Raw genomic sequence first — 12,028 nt, forward strand, 5'->3', positions numbered from 1 at the left:
CCATAGCACAGTTGCGCTTGTGGATCGACTTGGTGTTAAAGATGACTGAGGGCGTTCATCACCATCACAGCTTCTCTCGCTCAGGATCACCTGTGTCACCACAGAAGAAATTTGCGAGACAGACGGAGATTTGCCCCTGCCCCCCTAGAACCTGCACCTCTGGATGACTGGGCTTCTATGCAAAGCACTTCTGGATTTCTTAGGCAACCTCAGACCCTCCTTTTTAGCTGTTAGGCTTCTGTGATTGCCTTTAGGTTTGTTCTTAGAGAATACCAAGTGTGTAGCAGTGTGTGTTTGCAGTGACCTCGGCGTAGTTCACCTTCTCTTTGCTGAGCATCTGCCTCCTTCTCTTGAGAATCTGCCCAGGAGCCCCGGGAGTGGTTCAGCCAAGGGCCCTGCCAAGCGCACACTGGCTCCTGCAGTTCCATCTTCCTGGCAGCCTTCGCTCCCCTAATGGGTAGCAGCTACCCAGCACCTTGACTCCTGCCAGACTGGACTGGGCAGAAGCCTTGGAAGAAGATGACGTTTGTACAGGACCTGATGTGTCAGGATGTATTGGAGAGATTTAGACAATGGGCAAAGAGTTTGGGGCTGAGTTATGACAGAGAAGCAAGCAAATGAAAAGATCAACCAATTTAAAATTTGTCAGGGAAGGAATGGTATTCATAGCATGTTCTATGGCCCAGCTGTGACTAGTGTTCACCTAGGTAAAGCTGTGGTCAGCCTTGAATATTAAGCCAAACATGGTGATAAACCTTTTTAGAGCATGTTGGCAGGAGTTCAGGGTATGAGAGTAGGTTAGAAAGGCAGGCAGTTATGTTCTGTGGTGGAGAATCAATAATGTCTAAAATTACAAAACAGGAAATACCAACATAGGCTTATAAAGATAGGAAATTCTGAAAAAATCTTTGCTTCAGGAGAAGGTAAATTGGTTGAGGGGGAGGGACATGAAGAAGGAGGCGTTACTGTTTTCCATAACAGGTCTTACAGAGCTGTTTGTGTCTTTAAATCAAGAGGATGTATAACTTTGATTAAAAATTAAAGCCAATGAAAAAGAAAATGATCTTGGAGAATCAGGTGCTTGAAATCCTCCACTTCTTGATCCCGTTTCCACCACCCCCACTCCCTAGCACACATACCCGCACACTGTTTCCCATTTTTTTCCTGAACCAGGGATTCCTTTTAAACATCTCATGAAATGATTGTGCCGAAAGCCAAGTTTTCTTCCATGTTTTGAAGTTCAGAATAGACTAAATCACCTTGTATTGATATATACATACTTTTTAATACAAGCTGATGCTTGAGAAAATTACTCTCTTTGAGCATTTGTTTTGTTTTTTTTTTTAAAAAAACCTCACCATGGTTTTTCTTTGTAAGTTACAGTGCTAGGTCTTGTAGCCCTGTCTATAGAATATAATCCAAAGAAAATAAAACACTATTTTAAAACATTTTTAGGAACCATGTAGTAACTGGTTGTTTTCATTTTGTGAAATTATATGAGATTAATAGTAATTGAAATATTTTTTATACCCAGTTTTTTCCAAGCATTTTATTTTTTAATGAGTATTCTGAAACACAAGCTGTGTTAGTGTTTTAATTAAAAAATTTTTACATTTATAATTTCTCTCTAATCAGGTATTTAAGGAGGTTCTCCATCTTCCTGTGTATCTCCTGAAGCCATGCCATGCTATAGCCAATTTGAAATAATAATCTCCAATACACTGGTGAGAGGGGTACCAACAGCTCTAATCTTAGGTTATAAAAGTCAAATTAAACTGACTCCAGAAGTTTTCTCTGAAACTAATTCAGTTTTCTACATCTTTCTAGCAACAAGGACATTTTTTGCTGTGACATTTATTAAAAATTTTTGCCTTTAAATGGCCCTCTTTGTTTTATTACTGGTTTAATAAAAGTTACTTATAATAGCCATAGAAGTTAAAATGTACATCTGTATGCATTATTTCTGGCCATGTGATTTAAGGTGCTGGGAGTCCAGGTCCTAGTCCTGTGCTGCTGGATGCTGGTTACACTGAATCCCCTTGTGACTGACCCTCCCTGAGTGTTGTAACCATACTGTGAGAGTTCCACCTCCACAGTGGACCTGAGCAGCTGTGGTTAGCATTTCTACTCTACAGGACAGTAACAATTATAAAGATTTTTAAAAAATATTACAAAGTAACATGCTGCTGCTGCTAAGTCACTTCAGTCGTGTCCGACTCTGTGCGACCCCATAGACAGCAGCCCACCAGGCTCCCCTGTCCCTGGGATTCTCCAGGCAAGAACACTGGAGTGGGTTGCTGTTTCCTTCTCCAATGCATGAAAGTGAAAAGTGAAAGTGAAGTTGCTCAGTCGTGTCTGACTCCTAGTGACCCCATGGACTGCAGCCCACGAGGCCCCTCCTCCGTCCATGGGATTTTCCAGGCAAGAGTACTGGAGTGGGTTGCCATTGGCTTCTCCCACAAAGTAACATAGTGCCTGTCAATGGTAAGAGCTCAGTAAATGTTTATTAGGGTGTGTTCTGTATTTTGCACTTGAAAAAAAATTTTTTTAATGTGTTTTCCTGAAAGAAATTTGGAAGCATTGGGTTTTGAAAAGTGAAATTCTTTGAAATGTTTACTGGAATCACAAATTTATAAGTAGGAAAGAACCATTTATAATACTCGTTTTAAAAACCTAGGTATACGGTATCTGTTGAATTCAAATATTTATCATTCATAGCAAAATTTATTCCTATATAATTTACGGTTTTAGTTGTCAGTTGGATTTTTCCTCTTTCCTTATGTGTAAATTTTTGCAGAGGCAGTTTTCTTCCCTGGGTAGATTAGGTGTGAAAATAGGAGGACAGATTCAGTAACTCCTCAGCGTTTGCGATTTGTTGGTCTTTTCACTGGCAATTCTAGGGTTTTCTATTAGAGAATTCTGGCCAAGGATCAAGTACTATCAAATAGCCTTCACGGTGTTGCCCTGCAGGTGGCGCTGTTGATCAGAGCAAGCGCCTCAGTGTGGCAGGGGAGTGATTCGTTCCGACTTTTAGGTATCCAGGAAGTCGCCATGGAAAAGGTTTTTCGTTAAACTCAATGTGCTAAACTTAAGGTTGGGCTTTTCTGAGCTGCTTTTCATTCCAGCACCGTTGGTTACTTCCCTACCTCCATCTGATAACTACACAGATCATCTTTGCTGCAGTTGAGTATTGTGCTTAGGTAAAACATAAGGCCCGAAGTGTCAGAGGAAAAACAATGGCTATAATCACAGAATAGTGTCTTTTACATTAAAAAAAAAATATTACTTTTCTTCCTTCCCCTGCTCCCCGTAGTGAGCATATATGTGAGTTTACTCCATTTTTAACAACTCCAGGGGACACTGTGTTTTACTTAAACTGTGATCCAGGCACTTTTCAAAGCACTTAAATATAAACCCATTTAATTCTCAACAGTTCCACAAATTAGGTATTATGATCCTCATTTTACTGATGAGGTACAGAGAGGGGGTAAGCAACATTCCCCAGGTCTCACTGCTGATAAATGATGGGACTAAAATTTGCACCCAAGCATTTTGGCCCCAGAGTTAGTGTCTGGTGACAGGAGTTGCAGCCCCTGAAACTAGAGCTCTAGTAATGCCTCCTTCCCTGCCTGTTTCTCAATCGCTAATCTTTTTTCTTTTGTAATGTTCTTATTTTTAATATAATCATGAACTTAAAAATAGAAGTAACTTTTCCCCCTGTAAACCGTAAGAGTGTGTTGTTGACCTGATTCCACGTCAGCTCCTACTTCAGCGTTTGTTTCCCACAAACTACATTTTACTATGTAACCACATACAATTGATACGTTACTAATACTCTGATTCCACTCATCCTTTCGTTTGAGCCAGTTGAGTCTTTTATAGCAAAGGGAGTCATGTCATATATACTTAGTTTCCTTTAGTCTCTTCTTGACTTTTACGGCCTGGATACTTTGGAAACTGCAGACCACTTCCTTTGTAGGGTGACCTTCAACTTCAGGTTGTGCACTTTAGCAGTTCCAATTGCAGAAATGATGCCATGTTCCCCCAACTGCGTCCCATGAGATGGTGCATGATTGCGTTTTGTCTTAATACTCATATGACCATTGATACCTTGACCAGAGTGGTGTCTACTAGCTTTTTTCATTGTGAACTATTTCTCCTTTGTAAATTAATGTCCTCCGTGGGGAGGTACTTTGAAACTACCTGTGTGTTCAGTTCGCCCTCAAACTTTCTTTTATCCACTTAGTTGTCGCATCTATTTTCCTATTTTATACAGTGAGTTATAATCCATTTGTTTTATTACCTCTTTGGATGCTCACAGTGTACCTTGATGTTCCTGATTTGGCCAGCAGAGTTTCCCTCGAGCTGACATTTGTGCTTTTTGAGTGTGTCCTTGTTCTTTGGGCACTTGCTAGCTTTTTGAAACAAGATGTCCCAGGTTGTTCTTGTAATTAACTTACTCCAGTTCTGGTACCAGCCATTTCTCCCAGGAGCTCTGATTCCTTTTAGTCAAGAACCATATTTAGGGGAATTCCCTTGGTGGTCCAGTGGTTAGGACTCTGTGTTTCTACTGCAGCAGGCATAGGTTTGAACCCTGGTTAAGGAACTAGAATTTTATATGCCATGAAGCACAGCCAAAAAAATAGTCATTTGGAAGCCAAAATCTGGTGTAGGTATGACTAGTGACATGAAGATATCACTGCTGCTAGATCCTTACAGAGGATAGAGCTGGGAAATACACGTACGACCGACTGTTGAATGAGTTTGAACTGCACTGGTCCACAGAGACATTACTTTGCAGACAAAGGTCTGTCTAGTCTACATAAGCTATGGTTTTTTCAGTAGTCATGTATGGACGTGAGATTTGGACCATAAAGCTGAATGCCGAAGAAATGATGCTTTTGAACTGTGGTATTGAAGACTTGAGAGTCCCTTGGACTGCAAGGAGATCAAACCAGTCAATCCTAAGGGAAATCAACCCTGAATATTTATTGAAAGTGCTGAGGCTGAAGCTGAAACTCCAATGCTTTGGCTACCTGTTGCGAAAAACTGACTCATTAGAAAAGACCCTGATGCTAGGAAAGCCTGAAGGCAGGGGGAGAAGGGGATAACAGGATGAAATGGTTGGATGGCATCACTGACTCAGTGGACATGAGTTTGGGCAAGCTCCAGGAGTTGGTGATGGACAGGGAAGCCTTGTGTGCTGCAGTCCATACAGTCGCAAAAGAGTTGGACACAATTGAGTAACTGAACTGGTCCACTTACGCTCAGATGTTTTTCAACAGAATTACAGTATTACACAGTCATATGTTGGTTGAATCTGCAGGATCAGGACCTCATATACAGCAGGCCAACTTTAAGTTATATGTATATTTTTGACTGCAGAGGGTTACTGCTCTAATGCATTGTTCAAGGGTCAACTGTATACACAAGTACCTCTGTCTTCTGAATCTATCTGCTTATACTGAGAGCTAGGAGTTCACATCAAAACTTCCATATCCAACCCAACATCACAGTTCATTTTAGTTCTTTATCTTTTGGTATTTGCAACTCTGATAGTAAGAAACTGCCTCTCATTACCCCTGATGTATTTTTCACTGGAATAGCCAATCTCCCATCTTTCTGAGGACACTTCCCTCACCTACTTCTGGTTTTGAGGGTGCTGGTCTCTATCTCCTGCGTGGATTTCTTTCTCAGCCCACTCAGGCATCCTATACATAGCTGTCCCCAAATGGGGACAGTCTTCCACCTGCCTAGTGGTGTTAGGACTGAACTGCTCTGGAAGAAATAAAGTAGACAAAGAATAGATTTTAGCTCCTGTAACATACTACAAAGAATGAAGGCTCAACAAGGTAGTTTCTGTGACCTTTCCTGAAATGTTGAGTCCTGAGTCAGTTAAAATGATGCTGTCCCTCACCCTGCCTGCTTTTCTGGGAGCTGAGATGCCTGGGGCTTCAGCTAGATGTATAGGTGGCACAGGTCTGGGAGGTGGAGCATCTGTGTCTTCAGCTCAGTTCTGCTTCTAAGAACCTGAATGTTCTTAGAGGAGTAATTTGACCTATCTGTGCCCTAGCTCTCTCATCTATAAAATGAATAGGCTGGGCCATGTGGAGACCGCGGGCCAAAATTGGCTAAGTGCTTGATTTATATTTGGGTGTTAGCCTTCAGAAAAGAATTCAAATTTAAATTTCTTTGGAAGGAGGCTGTGCATGCCAGTTAGCCACAGGTGGGCCACAGCTCAGATGATCTTTCCAAGTTTCACACATTTCCTTCCAGCCGAAAGGTTCTGAGGTTTAGGCCCTGGTGAATCAAGCCTACCCCAGTCTGACCCTTCTCGGCTAAAGGCAGTATTTATACCAAGAAGAATGAAGACAGCTTATAGACTTTCAGTCAAGGCCCATATTCAGGATATGATTTTAGCTTCTCTTTCAGAGACTGCAAAGAATGAAAGCTCAACAAGGTAATATCTCTTTCCTACTTAACAGTCCAGATGTAGGTAGTCCAGGGTGAACTGGTGACCTCCTGGTGTCTGGGCCTGAAGCTTCTGATTGTTCTGCCTGATGAAAGATGACTCATCGCTACCACATACTTGGGTAGGGGAGGGCACTCTTCCACTTCAGGGTGTGACCAGGAAGTTGCAGATGTCAATTGCAACATGTCACATCACGTGGCAGAACTTAGTCACATAGCATATACAGCCGAATGGGAGGTTGAGAAACAAACCTTAATTTTCGGCAGCTGTGTACTCAGACACAACTTGGGTGTTCTGTTGAGAGAGGACAAAATGATTATTGGGGGAAAATTAGCAACTTCTACCAGAGTGCTTGTTAAAAATACTCCCTCTGCCCACTTTGGGGAATGTCTTCTCACATGTCATTTTACTTCCTTGGGCTCTGATGATCAGCCAATTAAGAATTCATTTAGATTCTGCTATGATTACTTAGGGCTATTCGTCATGACCCTTCATAAAAAATAGAAGTCATCAGCTTCCAAAAGCAGCCAGTCAGGGAAATTTCAGAGGTGGTTAGAACAGAATGGGAGGTGGAAGAGATGAGTTTCGACAAATGGGATAGTTGGAGGTAGAGTTGACAAAGTCAGGAAATTCTGTAGAGAGCCAATAGCCAAGTGGAAAGTGGGTACCTGGAGAAGTCAGTGCTGGTTTAAGAGAAGTGGGAAAACAGAGAGAGGCTGAGAACCAGATGTGAGCTTCCTCTGCATTTTCTGGTGTGGCTCAGTGGATTTCTAATCTTTTGTATCAGGGCTGTCAGAAGGGCAGGATTCCATTCTCAACCTAAACCACATCTCTTCTGAGGCCCCTGTCTTCCTCGGTAAAATGGGCATAATCTTCCTCCAATACTTCTTTTCCCAGCACTATTGTAAAATACAAGTGCCATGTCAGATGTTAGAACTTTTTGGATAAAGTGTAATAGATGCATGGTGATGCTGGAAGAAGCGGTGAGCTCCCTGTATTCTGTGTGGAGCTGGTCTGGGCCAGCCCAGGGGCACTGATAGAGAAGCTCAGAGATCTGGACTGATGGGGGTCACCTCTGATTCAAAGGTCATTCCTTTGATAAATGGTCTGGGAGAGACCACACAATGTGGAGGTTAACCCCTATTTGACAGGTCCAGACCTAGGCTGTCACATAGACACATCTGGAAAGGAGTGGGGAGGGTGGCATGGTCTCGTGTATGGTCAGAAAGATGCTCCTTAGGCGGGGCTACTCCTGTTGTGGTGGGATTGCCAGTGCTTTCTCTGATGAGCTCAGAGTCCCTTTAAGGAAGTCTTAAAATAAGACTCTTGAGAGGAACCCAAGAACCATGACTGGAACTGGTTTGATCTTGGATTGCAGTGAGCCACATGGCATAGCACTGAATCTCTCCTTTTGAGCTGGTGAACTCATATTCAAATTGTTTGGCTTTCAGCTGTGAAAAAATCTGACTGAAAAGAGGAGACATTTTCTCCAGTTTAGGGATTGAGTTTGCAATTAAAATGAGGACATTCAGCTGTGAGCCAGGAAATGCTCTTTGCTCATAATCTCAAACAGCCTGTGAGAGGAGTCCTCATGAGAAGACTATGAGAGCGTCTTTTCCTGTGTTCTTTTTAGGGGAGGAGATGACACGTGGCCTTGTCTTTTCTGGGGATAACACGAGGGGACAGTGTCTCAGGGATGCATCTTGTTTTATTTTGAATTGCAACATGGAGAATGGAATGTCAGTTTTATATTACTTCCCTCAGTTATTCATTTTAAAAAATGTAACAAACTGTGGTAAGAATAACAAAGATGATTCATTGAAGGTTTTTCTTTCTTTTCTTGACTTAGTGATCTGCCCTAACTTAAAAGAATTCTGCATAATCATTGCAGTGTTTCCTGGTGTTTTAAATCCAGACTCTAGCTACCCAAAACAGAGTGATCAAATGATTTTAACCTCTTGAAATTGAAAGAACCTCTGAGGTACCAGGAAACTTTGTACAGCTTAGGGCTGTAGACTCTGTAGGAATGACTCAGTGAACTTTTTATTCTCGTAGTTTGCCCTGCACAAGGAGTCAGAAAAAGAGAAGATGAATTCTCACCTCTGCCTACGTCTGCAGTCTGCCTTAGCTGCCTAGTAAGTGGCAGATCATTCCAGCATCTCCTATGAACACAGGTAAGCTGAGTCTGCGTTCCCCATTGTATTTTTTGACCTCTGCACATATAACAAGGACTTTCTCAGGACCACACTCCCTCCTTTGTTCCTTGAGGGATTTCATTTTATTCTTGCTCACGAAAGCAGAGAGCTAGCTGCTGCTGGTATCCCCCGCCTCCCTCCCAGCCCTCTCAGAGCTTCCGCACCACCGAGGGCCCCCTCCCTCCCAGGTCGAGATGTCACAGTCTACATGCCGCTCTGGCTAAGTGGCTGAAGTCACGACATCCCCCCAGTCTCGGATCTTTATGAAGAACCTAGTCGGTGTGCTGCCCTCGTTCTCCCCCAGCAGGATTCATCTCCGTAAAGTGCATCCTCTGAAAAAGGGAAAAGCCCAATTGTTCCCTCTGTGTTGCCCAAATGACTTGAAAGGCTTGGATTTTTCGTAGCTTCCAGAAACAAAAGAGGCTTTTTAAACTAGATGACCGATTTCCTCCAGCAAAGTCTCCCTGGCTGACCTTTGTTTACGGTTAAGCAGCATTGTGCTGGCCGCTCTGTGGCTCCAAGTCAATCACTACAGGAAATTCGCTTTAGGGCTGTTATTGAACTTACAAGGCCTACTTCTGGTTTGTTATTATTATTATTATTATTTTTTTGTCTGTTCCTTAACAACAATAAGGAAGGTTACAGAAAGTTTCATATGATCATTCTCACCCCGGTGTTAGATCTTCTTGTTGCATCCGCACAGTTCTGATGCACCGGTAATGTATTTTTTAAATTATTTATTTTTGGCTGTGCTGTGTCTTCACTGTTCTGAGAGCTCTTCTCTAGTTGTGGAGAGCAGGGGCTACTTTTTTTGTTGCAGTGCACGGGCTTCTCACTGCAGTGGCTTCTCCTGTTAAGGAGCAGTGGCTCTAGGTTTACAGGCTTCAGTAGTGGAGGCTCGCAGGCTTAGTTGCTCCGGGACATTTGGGATTTTCCCAGATCAGGAACTGAATCTGTGTTTTCTGCATGAGCAGAATTCTTTACCACTGAGCCACCAGGGAAGCCCTGCACCAGTCATTTTTTAATGTCTGCTTCCCTTACTAAAGGAAAGCTCTGTGAGGGCAGGACCTTGCCGAGCTTAACTAAGTTTTCTGTCTCTCCTCCCACATAGTATGGAATCAGTAAATGTTTGTTGAATAAAGAAATAAATGGATGCTCTGTGGAGGGTTTGACTTCGATTTGTATGTGTGGGGAAGGAAAAAAAATTCTTCCTCACTCTTATGTTCTTTCACTAAGACCTGTGAATTAAACTGAGAAAAAGATTAGCAGAAGAAAAGAAATACAAATTTTAATAGTATTTTATGTACACAGAGGGGACTTTCCTGGTGGCTCAGAAGGATCTGCCTACAATGCAGGAGACCCGGGTTCAATCTCTGGGTTGGAAAGATCCCTTGGAGAAGGAAATGGCAACCCACTCCAGTATTCTTGCCTGGAGAATCACCATGGACAGAGGAGCCTGGCAGGCTATAGTCCATACAGTCCGTGGAGTCCCAAAGAGTTGGACATGACTGAGCAACTGACATGAGACCTTCTTACAAATGAAGTGAAAACCCAAGAAGTAGTTATTGTTGGGGACTTACATTCCATTTTAACAAAGGGCAATGAATGGTGGAGGATTGAAAAGATGAAGTTAAGGGGATTTGTGTTTCTAGGGGTAGTAAGTTTTGGGATGTTGAGTATACGGGGAAACAGAGAAAGAGTTATCTGTCAATAGTAAGGTTTAGTTTCTGCAGACTCGTCTGGGTGCTGTCTTAAGCTCTGGTGATAAACGTTCTTTCCTTCTGGGTGTGAGAGAGGAGGACATCTTCACAAGGCAAGTTAAGCTTTTAGGCTGATTGGGGATGAGCAGAGAGCTTTTTCTGCTTTTTCTCAATTGCCTTCAGCTCAAGGAGAATTCTTATGCCAAAGTGGCATATTGGGGGCGGCATATTGTGATCCCTTTTATGTGTTTGGTAGAATTTGGATCTGGTAGAGACAGCTCATTTCCTACTCCAGCATCCATCCTCTCCTTCTTGTGGAGGGTGCATGAGTGCCTGGATAAAGACAGATAGTATCTACTAGTCTCTTACAGCAGGGTGTGGCCATGTATTAAAATAGCCTGGGTTCCTGAAAACTTCTGGGTGCAGACGAATCACCTCTGGAGTGCCAACTCCTAGGCTCTTTTGAGACAGAGAGATGACCATCTACCTTGTTTATGCTATTGGAGTTACTATGTTTTGTTTATGACTTGCAGCCAAACCTAATTGAAACAGGTGTCTTGGCTTTTCTGAGGAGCGATTTGGATTAGAAATCTGAATCTAGCTGGGATGATCATAGAAAACCATGCCAGTTAGAGATGTTCTGAATCTTAAGACAGCTTCAGCTGAGGGTATTTTCTTTGGTGGTGGTAATTTAGTCGGCAAGTTGTGTCTGACTCTTGAGACTCTCTGGACTGTAGCCTGCCAGGCTCCTCTATCCACGGGATTCTCCAGGCAAGAACACTGGAGTGTGTTGCCATGCTCTCCTCCGGGGGATCTTCCCAACCCAGGAATCGAACCCAGGTCTCCTGCATTGCAGGCAGATTCTTTACTGACTGAACTATGAGGGAAGCCTATTTTCTTTGGTAATTTATTTCATAAATATGCTCACCAAAATGGAGCATGTCCCCTCTTACCCTTTGGATTAGAAATGTAAATAACAAATCAGTACATTAAGTATTGATCTATTGGTTTGTCCTATGAGGCTGAAAATAGCTACATGCCTACAACTGGCAGCAAAGCAAAAAGTCTGGTATGCGCACCTTGGTATTTTTTTGCTCTTAAGTACAAGGAGAGTGCAAGCAATCACTTGCTTGTTTTTTTTTTAAGATTTTTTTCCTCTATTATGTTTATGTCATTGGAAGCAATTTCTGTTTCCTGGTGTCCTTTATAAGATTTTAATTTCTTTATTGCCTAGTCTAATTTAGCTCATATGAGTAAGAACTTCTTGACAATCACATGTTTCCTTCTCTTTTAACCTAGTTCTTTCCTACATACACCTAGTTGTCTAAGCTGCGTTTCACTTACCTTAACCATAAAGGAACAAGGAAATTCTGTCTCTTTTCAAGCAGTGGTGACTGTGGTGACGTGCAGACAGTGGGGAGGAGGCAGTCTGGGAGCTATGCCTCTAGATAACAGGTTTGTATGAGAAAAGGCTTTCCCTTCAGTGTTCAGTTTATAATATTTTTTTCCCCTATAGGAATTCCCATTAAGCTTAGACAGTCATGAAGTTGGGAATTTTATCAATCTGATTGGAGTCATGGGATTTTAAAACAAGCACTTTTAGCTCTGCATGCCCCATGCCCTGAAAGCAGATTGGGTCATCAGGTTGGCCTGGTGGAAAT

The sequence above is a fragment of the Bos mutus genome, chromosome 7, assembly GCF_027580195.1.
Source record: "Bos mutus isolate GX-2022 chromosome 7, NWIPB_WYAK_1.1, whole genome shotgun sequence".
Classification (NCBI taxonomy): domain Eukaryota; kingdom Metazoa; phylum Chordata; class Mammalia; order Artiodactyla; family Bovidae; genus Bos; species Bos mutus.